A 20,449-nucleotide genomic window follows, 5' to 3' on the forward strand; every position below is an offset into this window, starting at 1 on the left:
GCCCATGTCCCTGCCAGAAGCTGTCATTCAGGAACAATTTATGTTAATCACAGGGTCAGCATTTGCTTCTACTAAGGCTTTTGGCTGATTGACTGGAATCCATTCACATTCCAAAGATGTTTTCCTCCTCTGCTTTTCTATCTACTAATTTAAATGTTAATATGACCTAAAAATATCTTAATAGACATGTCCACGATAAAGGATTTTTGGAGGTCCACTTCTCCTCCAAGACAACCATGCTCAGGGTATTTGGAGAACGAGTTTCAGTTATACCTGGCCAGGGTGTGTCCATCTGACAACCTTGGGGCACTGTTTGAGCCTGGAAGTGTGGGAGACCATTAGCACCACACAGAAACTTTCAGGGGTTACCAGGGCTTTATGGGACAGTGCTAAAGAGGGGAATGCAGTACCAAGGATTGAACTTGGGGCTCACTATATGCAATGAGTCCTTTGAACTATCTCCCAGGACTTCCAAATACTGTTGAACCAAATCTCTGGGTACTCCATAGTTCAGTTGGCACAGAAACTATTACAAAAGAATTTTAAATTGGTGAATATTAATAATTATTTTAAATATTTTGGATCATTATTTTTGCTTTATACATCTTTTGATGAAAATTACAACCTCTGAATGATGATGGAGAAAATGGTTTTATTTGTTTATTTGATGGGGGGGTTCCTTACTAATGCATGGGGCCAGGGCTGCTCCTATAGATGCCTTGTCTGCCAGTATCAGACCCTGTGGTACTTGGGGTCCACCACAGCTCTGCCAGTGATCCTTGGGAAGTTGGGACTCAAAAATAGAACCTTGAGCATCCAAGGCCTGCATTGTGGCACTTTGATCTATGTTCCCAGCCTGAAAGTGTGGTTTTAATCCACCTTAATTACTACGTAGAGTTTGGTTACTTGAAATTTTATAGGTTGCATAATTGAAAGCTTAAATATTCTTTTTACTAAAAAAATTATGTGGAAAAAGTCTTGAAAAACTTTATAATATGACTTATCTAAGTGTTACCCATAAAACACACTTTAAAAAATATTGGTGAACAACTCCTGTGCATCTCGCTTTATAGATACACGAGTGTACACCTGGGTCTCTGCAGGCACTCATACACATGTAATCCTGAAGGTTTTGATCGGTTTGGAATAATTTAAGCAACTTTATGAATTTAATTAGGTTTTCCTCTGCGAGATGTGTTAGAAGAGACAGCCGTTTATACAAAGACCACAATCTTTAGAAAATTATTTATTTTTTAGAGTGGGAAACCAGGTCTACAGGGCAACAGGGACATTTTGCTTGTCAGCAAAATAAATTTATTCTGAATTTATGAATTGATAATAAACCACCTTCTCATAATGATTAATGGTAATTAACCTTTTAGAGTTCCATCACTTACCTGGTCATCTCTGGCTGACAGGCCTGGGTGTCAGGCCAGAATGCTGATGGTAAAATAAATAATTAAATAAATAATTAAATAAATACCTTTTCTTGTACACCCAAGGTCCTGTAAGGGAGAAAACACCATTTCTGAGTGGAGAGGTCACAAACATGCTGCTCTGCCATCATGGGCCAACATTTACGATGCCGCATCATGCATGCACCACCATGACCAGATGCTCTCCCTCCTGAAATCACCTTTGAAGTAGAAGCCAAAGCTTTTGTGCTTTACTGCTTAAAGCCTGTGACTTTGATGGTTCTTTCACCTATGAGCAAACTGTCTTCATCTATGAGATGGATAAATGGTTCTGTGGACAGTTGGTATTTTACTTTTAGTTCAGTTTTGGGTTTTGGTCTATACCTGACTGTCTTCAGGTTTTATTCTTAGTTCTGTGCTCATGGATTACTCCTGTAAGGCTCAAAGGAAAAGATGGGATGCTGTGGATCAAATCCAGGTTGGCTACATGCAAGGCAAGTGCCCTACCCACTGTACTATCTCCCTTCCCCACAGTTAGCATTTTAATGCTAGTCCATAGGATAGGAACCTGTCCTGCTTGTCCAGCATAACATCAGGGTGTCTTTCCATAAGTGAGCCCTCCTCACATAGACTGACACTGATGGAAAAACAGCACATGTGCACTTCACATCTTCAGCAACACTGGCTCCACCATTTTTGACCTTGATACTATGAATACTGAAGCTAGGAAGGAAGTCTGGATTGGAGGTTAGCATGTAAATGTTTATCAGCTAGTACCCAACACTTTTTAAATGGGAGGAAAAGGAAGTGGGGTATAATAGGAAGCAATTAAGGCACAATGGTAGATGTGGCTAACTCCATTTTGAGCCCTGGCTCTAGAATGATTCATTAGCCTTGTGCTGGTTCACGATCAATGATAAACAACTTGTGTAGATCAATCACTGCACATGGGCTGTCTCAAAAAAATTGGTGAAGGGAAGTTGACACTTGTGATGGGGTTAGTGTTGGAACATTGTAAGCCTGAAAGCTAATTACTAATAGCTTTATAAGTCATGGTACTTAAAAATTTTTAAATAAAAATACAAAACAAAAGTCATAATCTTGATCAAGGCAGAATTTGCCCTGTGCCTGAGAGAGTCCTTGCAGGGTCAGAGACTGGGGGTCATTCCATCCCTGAAAGTGATAGAGTGAAGCCCATCACAGTGTCCTCCACATCAACAGTTATTGAGCATTTACTGTATCCTAGGCCAACTGCTGGACAGGCCTTCTTAGTGCTTCATCACATATGACTCTCACCACAACATTCTCAGATCAGCATTATTACATATGTTTGTTGCATGAAACAACTGAGGCTAAAAGTCTCAGTTGTGTATCTAGAGTTCATATAAAGTCATTGCATAGAATCATCAATGAAACTGATATTAATTCTTTTTAATAACATCCAAAGACTTGCAATTAACTTAGACATGCTCACACTGACCACTGATTCTTTCCAATAATCCCCTGATTTTTTTCCTAGGGGACTAATTCTACTTCCCTCTCTCAACTTCTCTGTAATGTCCATTCCAGAACTGAATCCCACCCTTTCCCATTTAACTGGAAGTCATCCTTCTTCTCCCAGTACCTGGATACCCCTGTGAGTTGGCAGAAGTTATTTATCTTCCCCAAGCCTCAGATTCCCCATCTGTGATATGTAAATTATAGTACACATCTATTCTATCTATCTGTCTTAAAAGCTTAAAAATTTAGTGCCTATATTGTGACACTTCCAAGTGTGTCTGAATTAGGTCAGAGCTATCAAAGAGATCATTAGTGTTAATATTTTTGTATTCCTCTATCAAAACTTATATACATAATATAATCCTTTTTTATTTATGACACTGTTGATTTTCCTATTTAAAATAGCATGATATTGACCTTAGGTCTGGGAATCATGTTTTATAGTAGTAACACTGTCCTCCCTTTGTTCATTGATTTGCTTGAGCGGGCACCAGTAACATCTCTATTGTGAGTCATGTTGTTACTGTTTGTGGCATATCAAATACATCACAGCTAGCTTGCCAAGCTCTGCCATGCAGGCAGGATACTCTTCGTAGCTTGCAGGGCTCTCTGAGAGGGATGGAGGAATCGAACCCGGGTTAGCTGCATGTGAGGCAAATGCCCTACCTACCGTGCTATATCGCTCTAGCGATAGTAGTAGTATAGTAGTAGGTATCTGATAGTAGTAGTATAGTAGTATAGTAGTAGGTATCCAATAAAAGGCTATTATTGGCTATTATTTACATTCAAGAACAAAAGAAGTCTTATTGATGATATGGATCTTTCAAAATCCTTCACCTCTTTCCATGTATCTGCCCTAGTGTGAGTCCAGCATTCTCTCTTCTTTGTGATTTGAACCAAATGGAGCTTGGAGACAGTCTGACTCCTAATTGTTGCTTACATGGTTTAAGTCTGTATTTCTACCTTGGGAAAGTGGAAGCAGAGTGTCTACATCTGGGGCTGTAAGGAGGGAAAACTGAGACATGCAGCTAGAATGATGAGTCTAGAAATGCATAGAGCAGATCCTAAGCAATTCCACTAATAGCAGAAACAGCTCCCTCAAGACCCACCACAACCTATCTTCACAGGGGAACTCATTCTATACTCTTTAACCTTCTGTGAAGATGAAAACCCCAAATTACAAATAGAAGAGAACATAGGAAAAGCTTACTGTGAGTCTGGTAGCATCAACCATGGACCTTCGAAGGAGGTAATTAATCTGCTTTGGGTCTTTCTTTCATTCGCAAGTGAAATCCTAAAGCCCACAGCATCATGAGGGTTCAATGAGGTAATGCCTCTGAAGCGTTTCATAGAGCTACTGAGACCCAGTGAGCACATATAAATGCAAGCTCTGTGACTCATACCTATAGTACATGTGTGAAATGACATATCAGACAGACTGGGGAGCTATTGAGAGGCCAGGAGACAGCCTGCCCCCACCACACCCCCAGGCACCTGGAGAAACCTTCCCAGGATGTACCAGATGTTCTACCCTGGATCAGTCTGAAACCTCATCCCTCCTAAGTCCCCTTTGCCCTCCTCCTCGCCATCCCCTGCCATATCCAGCACAGTAATCAGGAGAATGTTCAATGATGGGGAAATCACTCTGGCAAAATCTGTTTTTAATGAAACAACCCGCAAGCTCTGGCTGCTCCCAGGTCAAGCTGCTTGTGTCAGAGCAAGAACGCTAATGGAATAGGTGGTCGGTGTCTTTCCATCTGAGTGGGCTCAGGTTTTTAATGAAGCAGCAGTCCACACTCTCAGCAGTGTGTGTGTGTGTGTGTGTGTGTGTACCCAAGTCTCCAATGACAAGGGATTTTCATCCTAAAAAGAGAGCAGAGAATAAGGGCAGGACATGAAGGCTCCGAATGTCCTCTGATTTGCATCAATCCAGGAAAAGCTGACCCAGACCTTCCCTGCATGCAGATGACCCTCACCCAGGGCAGAGAGGAATAAAAACCACACAGATCTTCCAGGGGGGCCATAATACCCTCAAGAGCTTAACAAAGGCTAGTGTCAGCTCCTTGACTTCTTAATGATGAATAATTCATAGACATCAAAGCGGCCCTCACAAAGTATTTCTTCCTGCAGCCTCAAAGGCAATGAAACAACAGGGAAAAAAGGCAGAAGGGAAAAGTTTTCTTTTCCATCTCTGCTGTCTGGCCTCCCTCCTCTGTAATATCCATGCCCCAGACTGAATTGAAATCAATTATAATATTATTTTACAAAAATATATTTTTTAAAAAATTCTTTGAGTTGCTCTATATTTCAAATAATGCCAAACTTCTCTTCAGCCTTCAAAGCCCAGCTCAAGAGTCAGCATATTTGAAGTCAGGTCTCTCTTCCATCTTCCCAACAGAGTGAAACTTACCTTTCTCTTTATATTTAAACATATTCCCTTTACTACAAACTGACCAATATCTTACTCCTTTAACTCTGGCTCAGACTTGGACAAATATTTCAGAACCATCCCGACCCACACTGAGTCTGAGGTAGACTCAATCAGTACTCATGGAAATGGAATGATTTGAATTCTTGAAATAGAGCAACGAAAGTGAAAAATAAAGATGCTAATATGTATTAAGTCTTTATAAACCAAAAGAGATGAAAAGAGTATTTCCAGAACCTTAAAAAAGTTCACCGAATATTATTTTTTATCACTCAGCAATTCCTAAGAACCCGAATCAAAGACTGGGGAATTCAAGGAGTGGGAAATCTGTTTGGAGGAATTATCAGCACTCTTTAGGAGGGCGAGCATTTTAAAGAGAACGATTTGTGAGTGCTGAGATAAAATTAAAATGGCAGAATCACAATCTAGGTTATTTTTATAGTCTGTGTTAAAACATAAACTCCTTAAACTCCCTTTCTTTTTGATCATCATAAATGAAAATTTACTACAGATGTACACACATCAAAATGCAGATGTTCCCCACTTTTCATATCTCTCGACTGGCTGCTGCTTCCACAAAATATCATTTCAATGTCAGGGGAGAACACATTTCTTTTGTGGAGTAAATGCATGTTATCAAAGGGGAAAAGATAGATTTTTTAAGCTAAACTATTTATTCCCAGGATATATTAAATGCATCTTGTGTGGCAACTTTTGGGCCAGTAACAAAAGGAACCCTTGGAGGATTAGACAGAACTCACACTTTGGGACCTCTGAGTCCAGCAAAGGAGAAAAATGCAATGAAACTATTATACTAAAGCCCGTCTTTGCTGTTTAATGTATGAGGAGTTTGGTTGCTCAGAAAGCGTGGTGAGTGATTTTTTTCTGGAAAGTTAGGAAGGGTTTCCCAAAGGAGATGATTCTTAATCTGATTTTTTGGGGGTTAGAGGTGTGTGAAAAGATATTTTCCAGTGGAAGAAAGGAAACTGGAGCTTTCCAGAAAAGTTTAGCAGGAATCCTAAAAACAGATATGACCAGAGTGCCTAATTCCTAATTAATGATCAGATAAAGCCTAGAAAAAAACAGAAGTTACCTATAGCTAAAGCCTTGAAATGTGTGTGCAAACAGGTTATTAAATATAACCTGTATAGTACACCTGTTTATAATATAACCTGCTTATGATATAACCTGTAATAGAAACAGGTTATTAAATATAACATAATGTGTGTAAACAGGTTACTTAATATAACTTTTGTTTGGTTATCCAAGATGATCCTGCCAGCCTCTTTCTTGGGTAGTGGAGTAAGGAAGAAAGGGAATCTACGCACCAATGAAATATCTCTTGGCAAAGAGTAACATGATAATAGTTTGAACCCTGGACTATGAAAAAGGATAAAGATATTTCAGGTTAGTGAAAACTTTTAAGATTTTTCTTAAAATAAGTCAAATACATAAAAAGATGAGACCTTCCCGTGAGGGTGAGAAGTAGAGAATGACTGAGTAGGATCTACACAGCTTTTCACCCAATTAGTTGAGGAATAGACTTTGTAAAAAACTGAAAACATAGCCTGTTTCATTTAAAATAGATATGCTGAAACTTCAGATAATGAGAAAATTACAGATGGAAGAATAGAATGTGTGGGGTGAGGTGATGAGAAAGTATGGATGAGGAAGATAGTGCTAGAATCAAGGGGTTTGGTGGTTCTGGAGACTCTGAGCTATGTAAAACAGGATGGTTGACTTATTTGTATGTAGCTCTAGAGTCATGCAACTGATCTGAAGCAAAAGAGTGGTTCTGGAGGATCCTTGTGTGTGTGGGTGGGTGGGGGGGAGCAGTCATTTCCTGCCTGTTAGCCTCTTGCCTGTCTGAAGTCTCTCCTCGGAGTGTGGCACAGAAATCCAAAGGAGAACTCCAGAACCTGCTCACCAGGCAGAGAGATCCTAGAATCAGGAATGGACACTGTTTGGGCTATTTAATAAAGTGTGTAGACCAGAGATGGATCAAAGAGAATCCTGAGGTGGAACGGGGCTTATAACCAGATGAGACACAAATGAAGTTAAATGATTATGTATCAGACCAAGGCACATCAGGACATGCAGCCAATAACAAGTTGCCCAAACTAGCACAAACACAAACACCAACTCATTCATATACAAATATAATCACATTAGATCAAATTATAATATATAAACATACATGTACAAATACAAATACACTAATACAAGTATACATATACATGTATAGTTATAAACAGACACCCACACTCATTCACACACAATGGTAAAGTGAAGCCCAAAGGGTTAGCACAGATCCCATTCATATTTGGATGGATTTTACAGGTGCAATACAACCTCTTAAGAAAGCCCCTTGAAGAAGCTTTGCATCTGAAGCCAGACATTGAATGGATGTAATCAATTAAAAATTCTAATTCCTTATCAAGAAACTAAAGTTGTTTTGCATCCACTTTTGAAAATCAGGTTTCTGGTTCTTTATCTATTTGTTAAAATCCTACTGAGTGCCTACTCTGTGTAAGTTATTGTCCATGACAGTAAGAATTCAAAAAGAGTAAAAAAATGGTTCCCTGGAATTTGGAGTCTACTGGTAAGTGATAGGTATTGATTAGAAAGCAAACAAAACTCTGGAGCCAGATTGATAGTACAATGGACACGGTGCTTGCCTTGCACATGACCAACTCAGGTTCAATCAATCCCCATCATTAGGTTCCCTGAGCGCCACCAGGAGTGATCCCTGAGCACAGACAGAGCCAGGCACAAGCCCTGAGAACCACCAGGTATGTCCTGAAAGCAAACAAACAAACAAAAAATATCAAAAATGTAAGAAAACAAAGAACTAATCAATTACAGTTTAGATTAAAATTTAAAAGTGATGGAACTAACTTTACAAGTGCATGCAACACGCCTTCCAGATCTACCTATGACATAGATGGAAGGGAGGTATGTCAAGAAAGCAAGGCTTGATCTGAAGGACAAGGTATCTGAAGGACAAATTCCAGACAGAGGCAGCAGCCTGTGCTTTGGAATTGGAACATTTTCTTCTCTGGTTTTTGAGCCATACCTAGCAGGACTTACTCCTGTTTCTAAACTCAGGAATCACTCCTGGTGTGGCTCTAGGAACCCTATGGGGTTCCAGGAACTGAACCTGGTTCAGCAGCATGCGAGTCACATGCCCTACCTGCTGTACTCTCTCTGGACTTGTCCTATTAGTATCTTCCTTTTAAAGATGCAAAACCTGATAATCAGAAACCCTTAGCAATTTGTCAGGACCACACAGCTAAGACATGAGCAAGCCCAATTTTTTTTGAAAGATTTGACATTCATAAAAGTAAGGATGTACTGAAAGCAGATAAAGGGTCAAACATGATGCCCTTTCATTATCTGCATTGCAAACTATAAAGTCCATAAGTAGAGAGAGAGTAAGAGGAAAATTGTCTGTCAGAGAGACAGAAAGAGGGGTGGGGCAGAAGTGGGGATGAGGAGGAACACTGGGGACATTGGTGGTGGAAAATGTACACTGATGAAGGGATGGGTTTTTGATCATTGCATGAATGAAACTCAAACATGAAAGCTTTGTTTAAGTGTAGCTCATGGTGACTTCAATAAAAATAAATAAATAAGAAGTAAGGATGGGCAGGGTCGAAAAGATAGCTTCAAGAGCTAATATGCATACTCTACCAGCAGGAGAGTAGGCATATTACTCAGATCTTTTTGTCCTCCAAGTGCCACAAGGAAGAGCCTCTGAGCTCTGCTACATGTGGTCCCCAAACAAACGCAAAGCAAAATAAAAAAGTAAGGGTGGAGGGCAGGGGGGTTAAGTTGTCTGTGCTCAAAATATTAAGAGACAAAATGTCTTGATTTAGAGTGATTATCGCCTCTATGAGATAGGCTCCAGGATTTGTCCATCCAGCCTCTCTACCCATATTAATGTGCAAAATACCATTCATCTTTACCTTGACAATCGTGGATCTTTCTGTGTGCTGGGCTTATGCAGAGTCATGCATATGCATCAGAGAATACAGTAACACTTAGACAATCCAAAGGACTTGTTTTTATATCATTTGACTTTTCTCCTCTTTCCCTGTAATTACTTCATTTCAGCCAAATCACACTGCATTATGATTTAACAACTGGAACAGCCACTTAAGCATTGATATTTTGCAAGCACCTTTCCAGTGCTCTCCTCACTCATCTGGGCGCAAAAGAGAGAGCAATGTTGGATGACTGAGGGGCCAGGATAAGCGAGACCCAGCAATCAGTTTTCTTGCTTGAATCCAGCCGTGAATAGATATTCCTTACACTCTGTTAGGGGCATGTGTTTTTTTTTTTAAATTTTTTAATCGAATCACCATGAGATACAGTTACAAGCTTTCATGTTTGAGTTTCAATCGTACAGTGATCAAACACCTATCCCTTTACCAATGCACATTCTCTACTACCAATGTCCCCAGTATACCGCCCCCCCACCCCCGCAATTTTCAACCCTCCCTCTCCCTCTGCCTCTGTGGCAGAGAGTTTCTTTAGGGGCATTTTGAGGTGAAAGAATCATGTGGTGGGGCAGGAAAAGGAACAAATCAGAATAAATGATTTCTTACCAAGCCAGGAGTTGAATGAGGGAGAGAAAAGTAGTATGGAGCATAGGTTATAACTTTACCTCTTCTTTTTCTGTTTTGTTTTGGGAGGCCACAATTGGTGATTCTTAATAGTTACTCCTGACTCTCAGAAATTACTTTTAGCAGTCTCTGGGGACCATCTGGGATGCCAGGGATAGAACCTGGACCAGCTGTATTGTATGCAAGGCAAACACTCTACCTGTTATACTATTGCTCTGGCCCCAAAAACTTACTTCTTCTTTTCAAATTCACTCCTCTCTCTTTAGTGCATTCTAAAACATGGAAGTCTCTTTAGCCATTCACCACCCACCCACCCCCATTTCCCCAAAGAAAGAATGTGCATCTTGATACTCCAGGATGAAATGCAGAACCCTATTTGTTCCTGTGTTTTACTGCAGATTTGGAATTCCAGCCCATGTTTTCTTCCCAGAACATTTCTTGTTAACTTCACACATGTGTAAATAATCAAATGTGTCTCATGGTCAATGAACATTTTCTCTATAAAATGTGTATCTATGAGGAGCTCTGAATACAAATAGTGATATGTACTTGCAGAATGACATTCTTAGTCCAAGAAGGAATTCAAGTACTCCCTGCCAGATGCTGTCCTTTAATGATTAAGGGGTCCTAGGCCTAAATGATGGGGTTTTGAGTCACCCCGAGCTTGTAGGATGAACACAAGAGCCACCAGATCTTAAGCTGCTGTGTTTCAGCTATGCTGCACTGACCTAAGATAGCTTCACATTTCATACTCAGCTGTGTGGCCCCTTACTTCCTAATCAAAGGTATCATCAATCATCATTTGTGAGGCACTCATTTTTAGAAGTAGGAAATGAAATTCCCGCAGGTAGTTACAGATTAATTTGCAAAGAACCACTGATTTGGAGAGCGGAACCTCTTAAAGAGAAGGTCACCCCAAATCAGGCTAGCAACCATGATGCCACAAAAACTCATGATTGGTCTAGAGCAGTAGTTGGCAAACCTTTCTGTCTTAGGGTTCAGACAGTTTGGAGGTTTTTGGGGGGAGGGAGGAGGCTTGTGTGATCAGCTACTCCATTCTGTCCCCAAAGCGAGAAGCAGCTATAAACAATAACTCAAGGGATGGGTATTGCTAGGTTCCAATAAAAGTCTATATATGAGCACAGCTATTTGAAATTTTTATGCTCTTTGCATGACAAATATTCACCTTTTAATTTTTACAAAAAAAACAATAAAATAAAAAGGGATTCTTTTTCTTAGTAGTAAATGGTGAAGAAAGGACTGGAGCAATAGCACAGTGGGTAGGGCGTTTTCCGTGCATGCAGCCGACCCGGATTTTCTTCCCAACATCCCATATGGCCCCCTGAACACCGCCAGGAGTGATTCCTGAGTGCAGAGCCAGGAGTAACCCCTGTATATCACCAGGTGTGACCCAAAAGCCAAAAAAAAATGTTGAGCAAGATATTTTATTTATTTTAATTGACTCACAGTGAGATACAGTTACAAGGTTGTTCATAATTGGTTTTCTGTTATATAATGTTCCAACACCCATTCCTTCACCAGTGTACATTTCCCGCCACCAATGTCTCTAGTTTCCTTCCACCTATTTGGCTGTGCCTCTGTGGCAGCAACTCTCTCTCTCTGTCTCTCTGTCTCTGTCTCTCTGTTTCTGTCTCTGTCTATCTCTGTCGATCTCTGTCTGTCTGTCTCTCTCTCTCTCTCTCTCTCTCTCTCTCTCTCTCTCTCTCTCTTTCTCTGAATACAAATAGTGTATTTGTATCCCTTCCCCTCCTCTGGGCATTATGGTTTGCAATACAGATACTGAAAGAAGGTTATCATGTATATTCCTTTACCTACGATCAATTCCTTTGCCTACTTTCCGGAACCCAGCCACAGCCATGCTTAAGACCACTCTCCACAAACTCGGACTAGCCTCATGCATGAAGGAACTGGCAGAGGAACCCAGGTGTGTGGGACCCGGGGCTGAGATCTCCAAGCCTGCTCGAATCGGGACTGGGCCTCCTCCACCCAGATCCCCCATCTTCCAGTTGCTAGACAGTTACACCCACCAACTGCCCTTGGTGCCATGTAATTCCATCAAAGGCCAAAATTCAGAGACTATAAAACCAAGCTCCCAGAAGCAAAGCTGCATTTGCAGCTGTCTGAACTCTTATTGTCTGGTTCTCACTCTTAGAGAACCTGGCAGGCTACCGAGAGTATCCTGCCCATATAGCAGAGTCTGGCAAGCTCCCCCATTGTGTATTCGGTATGCTAAAACCCAGTAATAATGATGGATCTCATTCCCCTGACCCTGAAAGAGCCTGCAATGTGGCACTTGCTAAAATCTCAGGACTTGGACAAATGGAGATGTTAGTGGTGCCTGCTTGAGGAAATCAGTGAACTAGGGATGTCGGTGATACAGTGATACTTTCAATACTCAGTTCTTGTCCAGAGTGATCATTTCCAAATATTATTGTCATACTGGTACTTTCTCTATCCTAACTGTCCTTCTCTCCCTGGCACACTATGGCAAGCTTCCAACCATTGACCAGTCTTCCTGGCCTTTAAGTAAAAGGGATTCTTAATTCACAGGTACACAGAAACAGTGGGGAAGCTAGATTCCTCCCTCGTGGCATAGGTTGTCTGGTATAAAGTAAAATATTTGTAACTGTTTCTCAATATCATTTGTACTTCTAGGAAATAAATGAGGGGTGATATAATTCTTTTTATCAGAGGTGTTGTTTCTTCATTTTTTAATCAAATGAAAAAATAAATAGAAGCAATTTCTTACAGAAAGGTAAAGGTAAAGGTAAAGGCCCTCCCGTTGATCATCGATTTGCTCGAGCGGGCCCAGTAACGTCTGCATTGGAGACTTTGTTGTTACTGTGTTTGGCATATCGAATACGTCACAGGGAGCTTGCCCTGTGGGCGAGATACTCTCGGTAGCTTGCCGGGTTCTCCGAGAGGGGTGGAGGAATCGAACTTGGGTCGGCCATGTTGGCTGCGTGCAAGGCAAATGCTCTACCGCTGTGCTATCTTTAGCTCTCTTTCTTATAGAAAGGTGTCCAAAATATTTAAAGGTTAGGGCAAATCTAATTTGTACCTCTTAGATGATAGCAATTTAATACTAAAGTTCAGTTTTCCTTATTTGTTTTAGTTTTAGTTTTGGGGGTCATACCCAGTAGTGCTCAGGGAATATTCCTGGCTCAGTGCTCCAGGTGTCATTTAATGCCATGAATCATACCTGGGCCTTCCATATGCACAGCATGTACTTGACAAATTCCCTTCCCATGTTTATCTTATTGAAATCACTAACATAGAAAACAACCACAGCCACAGAATCAGCACCTGGTAAGCCACAGCAATGCCCTTTCGAGAATCAGTTTCCCTCACAGTAGATACTGTGAAAACATTTCCTGCTTTGATTTTTGCTTCTGTTCCTCCATGTATTGAATAAACATCTCATGAGCACCTGTGTGAGGGTATATAAGCCTCCCTGTGGTTGGACATGGATGAAATAAGATGCTGAGCTCATGTCAGGATTATGTCTTCAGACACATTCTACTCACAATATCGATTCCAGCCTGCTGGTCATTGCCCAAATCATTGAGATCGCTGGTGAACAAGCCAGCTATATTTCCTGCCTTCTTGGGGCTTCCAAACAATCACAAACCATACCTTGCAATGCTTACAAAAACATTGTGCCCTGGTGTCTGTCCCCTGGTTCAGCCACATTGAACTTTACAAAGGAGTCATCATGCCCTATTAGCCCTTCTTGCCACCATTGTGTAATATCACCTCCTGCTACTCCAATTTTGGAAAACTCTCATCATCTTCACTCAATGCATGGACATTGGAAGTAATGTAACCGCTCCTTTTCTGGCTAAGTTGCCCAGACCCCACAGAATACTGCTCTTCTATTATCACTTTCTTTCCATCTCTAGTTTTTATTAGACTTGCAAACTTGCCAGCACCAGAGACTTCTTGTTTGTAGCCCACCACTGTTTCAATTTACCAGTAAAGTTTCATGTTCAGCAGATGAATTTTAGTGAGGAAATGAATTAATAAATGGTGAAAAGCTCCTATACATTATGGTGGCAGAACTAGTGTACAATAAGTAGAGTTGCTCATGGGAATGCTTTAAAAATGATCCAGTCCTTTCTGTATACTTTTCATTTCTCACTCCAAACCCCCACTCCCCATACACAGACACACACACACAGAGGCCACATACACACAAACACACACAGACATACACACACCTGGATTTCAAAGACAAGTTGTTTTCATTTTCTCCTTTATTTCTAGAAATGCTAAAAACTCACTATGATGAAGGAAGGTCAAGTTGCTTTGCTTTTTTTTTTTCTTTAGTTAAGGACTGTACCACTTTTATTCCTCTTCAGTCTTACATCCAGAAATTCCTAAGTATAAATATCTCTTCTGGCTTGGATGGGGCCTGGGAAAGTAGCAACTATGCACAGAGTCCCTCAGAACCAGCTTAAAATGTTATGCTCCATCAAGAGATGATACTGTTTAACCCCAATTAACTCACAGTTTATGTTCAAGGCTTTTGGTTTACTAACATGAATCAATACTTCACTTTATCAATTGACTGCATGCAAATCAGTGACGTTCCATGACAATTTTGGAATTAGTATTAAAACCCTGCCAACGGGGTCATCGTTGGGTGCCAGATTATGCTGTTATTTACAACAATTAATGAAAAACGTTTAAGGAATATAAATTAATGACTAACCCATAGATTTAGGACCCCTAGGACCCCACCCCCCTTGCCCCCGCTCTTCCACTAATTGTCTTCTGATTCAAAGGGTTCAGCCTAGACAGATGAGACTATGGGTTCATCATTCAATGGAAGTTGGAAAGTGGCACCAGCCTCTGGGAGCACAGCTATGACTTGACTCATATACAGAATTCTTGATTTCTTTCTAACATAGGCATTTGCCTAGTTCTAAAATTCTGCTTTCCTTTGTCCATACAAATGAAAATAAGACTCACTACGGGAAAGTATTATGTGCCTCCTCCATGAACACTACACAAAAACTGTTATATTAGGTAGAAAATATTTGGTGACAGACCCAAGGGAAGCCCTTGGAAAACACTAACCCACATTAGTTGGGGACATGCATGATTAGACCCTTCAGTGTTTCAAGATTCCCAGGCCAGTTTCCATGGTCTCTTGAAATTTCTTTTGTTCAGTTGTTCAATAATATCTACTCAGCATCTACAGGGTGCTGGAAACTCACAAATATCCTGGGGTTTGAAATGATGGATAGGAAAGATGCAACCTCTCATTCCCTTGAAGCACACAGTGCTCTCTAACCTACCAAGGCAATTATGTCATTTTTTAAAAATCCAGACATAAAATCTCAAGTACTCTTATAAAAGCAATTACTCTGCCAAGAATTCTCCTTCTGTGCTTGGCACATAGTAGTTGCTCAGTAAATGCCAATTGAATAACTAGATGTCAGTTGCATGAAAAGATGGCTAAATGGTAATGAATGTCTCTCATTCCCAAATGCTTATTTGTGAAACAGAGGACATAGGCCCTTTATGAATGTTTTCAAGAGATGATATGATGTGTGCGTGCCTGAACTTTGCCTAATTGACTCTCAAAGAAAACATCCCATGGAGATTTTTGTGTGGTTAGATTCAAATTCTGGAACTAAACTGTATAGCTAGTTGTCATGACAACTGTGTTAGTGAGATAATTAAAGACTTAAGCGTTTGGAAGGACCAATCAATACTGAGGAAGATTTTGACTGGTGCAAAGAGAGTCCTGTAGAACGAGGCATTCCTTATCTGCTAGTCACCCTTCTCAACAGGAGAGGTAGAAGCCAGTAGCTGTTTGGTATCAGTTCATGTATCTGTCATGGTACCTCAATCCAGAAAGCTTAAACAACATCCATGTGTTTTCCCTACAATTATGGATTTTTGTGGTCCTAAATCAAGGACAGAGTTGATTCTCTCCATGTCCTAGAAGATCTCTGCTCCAGGTTTCTGTGAGTGGATTAAGAGGCCTTTCTGGACTCAGGGCTGTACTCTGCATCTTCAAATCATCTTTCTTCTGGGAGGATCTCTGTCCAAATCTCCTCTTTTTATAAGTAAACCCATCAAATTTGATTAGGACCTTCGCTAACAATTTTGTGCTTTCACTTTTACATCTCTATAGAGACTTTAATCTTCAAATAAGGCCTCACTCTGAGTTTCTCTGAATTAAGGTCATTCTAGGTCTCCCATGATGTATAGATCTTTTTAAAAAAAATTTGTTCTGGGCTGGAGCAATAGTACAGTGTGTAGGGAGTTTACCTTGCATGTGGCCAACCCAGGTTTGATTCCCAGCATCCCACATGGTCCCCCAAGCATCCCTAACAGTAATTCCTGAGTGCAGAACCAGAAGTAACCCCTGTGCATCATTGGGCATGACCCAAAAAAGCAAAAAAAAAAAAATGCTTTTTTTTTTGGTTTTGTGGCCACACCTGGTTTTGCTGGGGGCTTACACTTGACTCTGTGCTCAGGGCTCCCTCCTGATGGTACTCAGGAACTATCAAGGTTCTAGGGACTGAGTCAGGGTCAGTTGTATGTATGGTATGTGCCTGAACATACCATAACAATGTAACTATTTCAGCTTGGCAGATGCTGCTGCCCTTCTTGCCTTGACACTCAGCAGGCCCAGTTAGACTCATAGATACCTTGAACAGTTGAGGCCTTGAGCAGTTCCTAGATCTGGCAGAGGATAGGATGTGGTTATATTGGACAGATGCTTTCAAGTCTCTTTTGCAAGAGCTTAAAATCATTGACTGTCCCAGTGTGTGTCCACCACAACATACTGTCCTATACTGTCTCCCTGCACTCAGCACAAAACCTCCCCGACTCCCTCCTTAGGCATCTTCCTTTAGAAAACATTGGGAAGTAGAATGGTGGCATCTCATAAATTTATTTGTCTTGAGAGCCAAAGATCCTGGGTGTCTGTAACAGATTCAACATTCTAATAAAATCAGCCTTCACAGAGGCTGAGTATTTCTGCAGAAAAGGAGTTCACATGTCAAGCTATGTAGAAACATCATTCAAAGTCAGGAAGATAATAAACTAGTTTTTTAAAAGCTAAGCTAGTTTGGGGTTTTAGGCTATATAAATGATTCTTGTTCTAGAGTACATCCAAATTTTAGATTAAGTACTGTGCACTCTTTCTGATGCAGAACCCAAGGTTCAGTGCACTAAGTAAGCTTGACAAATTCATGCAACTCATTTAGACTTCAAAGTTCTGTTTCTCCTCAGTTAGGATGAAGTTTACTGATATTCATGTTCATCTTCAAGGAGAAGTTCTAGACATGCAATTCTACTGGTGAAGAAAACCTCGTGGTTCAGTGTCTGGATTCTTATGGCCTCACGTGCCATTGGGCTTTGAGAAAGAGCAGAGTATTGAATGTGCCCAGATCTGTGAATCCTGAAACTTGAACTGCATGTTCTCTTTCTATCTTGCATGGGATGACCTTTGGCAAGTCAGCCAAGTTATAAACTGGCATTTGTGAAATGACTGAAAAATGGGTATGTTATTTAATTTTTTGGCCCACCAAGCAGTGTTCACAGACCAAGGTTCCAGCTGGGCAGTTTTCAGGCAATGGTCCCTCTGTGCAAGAATGGAGTGGTGCCCTGTCTCTACTAGGCCAGGGATTACCCAGCTACCCAAGCATTGCTCTAGAGGCTCCAGGGTGACAGCCAGCAATGCTTTGGAAATTATGGGATGCCAGGGAACAAATCAGGGTTTGCTATAAGCAGGGCATGCACTTTAACCCCTGTACTATCTCTCAAGTCCTGAGTATGTCATTTTAAAATACAGGCAGGGGGCACTGGAAAGATCATACCGTGAGCAGGATGCTTTAATGGTAAATGTGGCAGACCTGGATTCGATTCCTAGTGTTCCATAAGGTGACTTAAATTCTGCCAGGACTGATCTTTGATCTCTAGGATCCATGTCCTAAATTTGTTTCTATTCTCCTAAGCAGATCCAAGAGTAAGCCCCGAGAACTGCTGGATGTGGTCACCAAAACAAAACAAAAGTATATTCAGGAGCCAGGGAGATAGTTTGTTGGTCAGGACACATTCCTAAACATGCACACAGACCTGAGTTCCAACATCATCATCACTAACATGTTTTCTGTCTCCCAGGTACCTCTTGATCTGGGTGTCAAACAGTCTGAATGGAGGTCCCCATTTCCCTGGAGCAATCTGGGGAGTGCTGCCTTAGAAATAATAGTAAGTACATTGTCATGCACATGTGCACTACACCCTGACTCCCTCTCCTTCACCAACACACGCATCCTATGTGTGGTTAATTATAACTGCTCAGTAATCACTGAGACCTGGCTACAACTTAGCATCCACCCTAGAGCCCTTCTATGTATTAAGTATGAAATGGCTTTCCTGTTTAGCAGATGCTGATGACTGATTAAAATAATTTCCATGGCCACTCAGTGAAGTTACAAATTAAACTCAGGAGTGTCTGGCTTCAAATCCCTGCTCCCACATCTAGGGTCATCTGTAAGATTTTACAGTGATTCATATAATGCAAATTTGAACAGGAAATAAAATCGAAAGGAATCTCCGTATATGATCCAATTTTTTAATGCATCTGAACAAAGACAAGTAAATTTCAGAAGTGCTTCTTTAGGCCATAGCAAGAGCAAGGCTGTTAGTTACAGAGACCAGTACACAGATGTAGTTCTTATTCTTTCAGAGAGTCTATGCGCTTGTAGATGCCTAAAGAGAGTTGGTCACAGGATTCATGTCCTAAATTTGTTTCTATTCTCCTAAGTCAAATAAGTGTTACAGCAGCAGCCTCCTCACCTGCTTGAAAATTTGGCTTGTTAGCCAAACACCTGCGACACAAATTTTCCAGGTTCCATTTGACTATGGTTCTATTTTTCAAGGTATGATTTCCTGCATTGGAAAATGTAGGTTTTGTTCTAAATCAACAGCTGTAAACATGACCAGTCTCTGATGCACATGTGAGGAAGTATACTTTTAATAGAGGGTAAGAAATATATGATACTGTTTTTGAACCTTATAAGTTATCATTTTCTGTTTTTGTTCCAATTTTTGAGGGGGGCAGGGAGCTACACCCAGTAATGCTCAGGAGCTCTGTGTGATTCTGTTCTCTGGGATTGCTCCTGCTGGTGCTAACACGATCCGATGTGGTACCTGAGATCAAACTGAGGCCATGGAATGCAAAACCAGTATCTTAACCCCTCTTCTATCTGTTTGGCCTTTCTATTCCAATTTGAGTATCCCTTCATTGCAAAATAAAACAAAAACGTAATCAATCTTTCTTGAAAGGAGGGGGCCATTTTATGTAGGCTTAAATTTTGTTGGCTTAATTTGTGAATTAAAAATGGACAATCAGTTCCATCACTAGATCAGAAGTGCCAACACAGGCCTCTTCAAATGGTATGTTTTCATAATTCTAAACTCATCTCTCCAGTTTTTTATTTGTTCTAGTCTTAGCCAGATCTTCTCATTTCCCAGTGCAATGTGAATATTTATTTAATAATTGTAAATCAGATGCCTCTTAAGACTAGTTGTAACTAGAATCAGTTCATGGTGTATGAGAGACACACAAACAGTGTGCAAATACAAAATGTTGTGAGGACTCATGACCACCTCTCCTGGCGCGGGCAGATGTGTGAATCTTAGAGAAGCTTCGTTTCTCTCCACTGAACATTTTCTCATCTTTGCTGTCACACTTCCCATTCCAATTCATTCGGAAACTGCCTTCATCTTTCTCAAATAATGTGCCAATCTTTTTTTTCTATAGCATCTTCCAACTACTACTTTAAAAGTTGGCAAGCTCTTTCTCTCACCCATAAAATCAGGAGTAAATTCTCAAGGCACCTGGGATGCTCTGGGCACATGATAAACAGAAAAACTTTTCTCCCACATCACCCCCTACATGAACTTTCCACAGATGAGTTTCACATTCTCCTTGGGCACACACAAACACTCGTGCTTCCTCCTAGCCAGTGCTTTTGTGGCTTTGTCCACCTCAGGTGTCACCTGCCTAAGTCCTTTATCATCAGCTAATAATTCCTAACTCTGGATTTCACTCTGCATCATTTCCCAAGGCAGGGCCATGGACTCTTAAGAGTTCACTGGTTCATCTATGGTCACACTCACCTCAGCTCAGTAGTTTTATTGATCACCTTTGAAATGATGATCAGTTCTGTCCCTGCTCAGTGTTCAATGAGCAGAATGATCCTGACATGGAAAGGAAGTGGTGCTCTCAAATTATCCTCATCTCCAGGAATTTATTTTTATGAAGCCAATGTGCACTTCTTTGAATGAACCTTTACCTTGGCTCTGCTGTAGTATAACAATTGATTTGTTTTTTCTCCCATGCCACAAAGAGCTTAGGTTTATCAAGTTATACCCATCACAGTGCTCCCAAGTCACTCCCGTTCATTTGCTTATCTGTAACCATTTCT

Source organism: Sorex fumeus, unplaced genomic scaffold (assembly GCF_029834395.1).
Source record: "Sorex fumeus unplaced genomic scaffold, SorFum_2.1 ptg000122l, whole genome shotgun sequence".
NCBI classification, from domain to species: Eukaryota; Metazoa; Chordata; class Mammalia; order Eulipotyphla; family Soricidae; genus Sorex; species Sorex fumeus.